Consider the following 2,915-nt stretch of genomic DNA (forward strand, 5'->3'; position numbering starts at 1 on the left):
CTCTCTAGAGAGCAAAAGCAAGCATGGGCCCTGTCCTTCCTTCTGTATGGCCAGAGCCCTGACTACAGGACTTCCCCTGTGTCCAAGGTACCAATCCCAGCCAGTTCCCTAGAGCTTTATACTCTCAGGATGGCAGCCAGGAAACACCTGGATGTGTTATCTATTGACCCACTGACCCAGGCCGCAAATGACAGAGGACACTCCTGCTCTGTGGGCTCTAGGGTGTCATGGGCCATGAGGAGATGCAGCAAGTAGGCCAGTGGACAGGTGGAGCCCATCGGTCTAGGCAGCAGTCTCATGAAATGGAGGTAGGCGCTTGGCACTTCAGGGCAGCCCTGGGGAACAACCAGACAGTGGTTTCTTCACCTTCCTGCTCTGTCCAATATGGATCCAATCTGACTGAGTCCTGGCACTCCTAGTGTCCAGATGCATCCTTCCATTGCCCCAGGGGAGACAGAGCCTCCTCTGGCTCCCTCATTTTCCATACCACTTTACTAGTCTGCAACCCCTTCCTGGGGGCTCCCAGTACCCAGGATGAGGGCAGAGTAGGAGCTGAGGCCAGTGGGGGTGCATAACAGCCAGTGTAAACAGATCAGTTCTGTCTGCCTAGGGGGAAGGGTGGGGGCAGGGAGGGAGTTGTCTTGGGCTTTGTTATGTTCTGAAAAAAAAAAAAAAAAAAAAAAAAAAGAAGGCAAAAAATTTGGGTCACAAACCACAAACTGTTTTGCTTTCGGCATAACTGGCATAAACAGGCATTTTCTCCTTGGTTTCTGGCCGGCCAGCAGAGGCCTGGGTTGGCTGGGGCTGGGAGCGGGAGAGGCTGCAGGCTGCGCTAATGAAGCCTGAGGCCTCTGCCCAGCAGTCAGAAGGGGGCTGGGCAGGGGCAGGCCTCAGTAGAGCAGGTAGAGAGGCAAGGCTTAGGGGGGTACTGTCAGCATGGCACCACCCCTAGCTCTAGCCTGTCTAGGCCTGGCTCCAGCTGGGAGCCAGGCCTCAGTGACTGGGGAGACCTGGGGAGCCTGAGGACCCGGGGAACCAGGGCATCAGGGCAGGTAAAACAAGTGTTTAAAGTTGAGGCTGATGACCTGGTCCAGGAAATTGGTCCAAGAGTAAGAGGCCACCAAAGACTAGGACTCACTCCTGAAGAAGATGGACATTAAGAAACCTGGGTCTTCACAGTGGATGCCTTGGGGTCACCAGAGGCACCATCTTTCTGGCCAGCTCTGCAGTGGAGGTTACAGAGAAATCCAGACAAGCGCTGGGAGGACCCAACAACAGACATCTTGCAATGTGGTCACTTCATCTCTGAGGGACAGGGGCAGGGGCCCACGTGTTAGTTCAAGAAGACCATACATTTAGGGGTTCAGAAAAGAGCTGCTCAGGATAGCAGAAGGCATGCCAAGGCCATCAGAGTGATGACAGATGCCAAAGGGTCTGGGAGAGAGGGCAACCACTTTACAGGACTGAGTTTGGGGATACTGAGGAGAGAACCCAGAGGATGAAGGAATGGTATGATACAACTGAGATGTGGGGATGATGCCATATGCTGAAAAGCCCCAAAGCATAGACAGGCTCTGGGTTTCACCCAACAGTCCATGTGAGCCATGTGAGGAGATCCTAGGTGGAGAGTGGCAAGATCTGGACCTGTCAGTCTGGTTTCCCGGGGAACATGACGAGAGGGGGTGGAGAGTCTGTCTTGTGAGTTGTAGGCATGGAGATAGTGGGTAGAAAGGTCTCTAGGATGTCCTGAGGATCAAGTGGGAACAGGAGGTGCCATTTTGAAACCTGTTCTCTTCATTCCTAGAGCCTCTGTGGGGCACACACATGTGAAGTGCCATTGTGTACTGGGTACTCAGGGCAGGCCTTGGGAAGGATGGCTCCATCAAGAAAGGCCACCTGGGGCTGGGCTCACTGGAAACGTGGCCCAGGCAGCCCTTGAAAAAGGTTAGAGTCCCCAGCTATCAGGCTCTTGTGGCTGGGACAGTTGTTAGAGGTAGTAATGGTTGACTGTGTGTGTCAGGGTAGCTTCAGGTCACCATGAGTTGGCTGGCTTATCTAGAAGCTGCTACCATGTTCTAAGCAGAAATGGGATGGTGTCTGGTGTTTTTATATACCACTGCTTTGGTACTGCAGGAAGATGGGGGGAGGGGGGATGGGGGTGTGTCCTGGCAGGGTTCAGACCACTTGAAGTTACAGTTCTCCATATCCAGAACTGGTCTGGGCTGTAACAGAATGAGGGCACTCCAGTGCAATTCCTTTCCAGAACAACCCCACACTGGGAGCATCTACAAGAGCAACACATTTTCTTAGAGACAAGGAGCTTAATATTGAGGCATGCCAAAGGCTGTGCCCCTTCCCAAGAATCCAGATGGTGGTCCTTCCTACTTCTTTCCAACTTCCAGGGCCCTCAGGCATCCCCTGGCTTGTGACAGCCTCACTCCAGTCCCTGTCTCTCTCTTTGTATATTACCTTATTCCTTATGTAATCTTTTTTGTCTCATGCCTTTTAAGGATAACTGTCATTTGAATTAGGCCTACTCTAAGTTCAAAATAATGTCATAGCAAAATCCTTCTATGTTTTCAAAGACCCTTCCTTTGTCTAAATAGGTCACATCCATAGGTCTCGGGGTCAGGGGGTAACTATGTCTTTCTGGAGGACATCGTTCAACCCAGTGAAGAGATGTCCATGTTTGTTGAGTGAATAGCAATGGCTTATATGACCCATGTGATGTGACCTTGTTCTAGCTCTGACCTCGTCAGTTCTATGTGTCCTTCTTACTGCTGCAACCTAGCACATCTCGAGTGTTGCTCTAATACTCCAGGCTCTTCCCCTACATGTTCTTCTCCACGCTTGCCCTGTTCTGCATGTCATCTTGGTGAGGCCTATTCAGCACTTCCATCACACTTACCCACCCA

This window comes from Psammomys obesus, unplaced genomic scaffold (assembly GCF_907164565.1).
Source record: "Psammomys obesus unplaced genomic scaffold, mPsaObe1.curated_primary_1811, whole genome shotgun sequence".
Taxonomy (NCBI): Eukaryota; Metazoa; Chordata; class Mammalia; order Rodentia; family Muridae; genus Psammomys; species Psammomys obesus.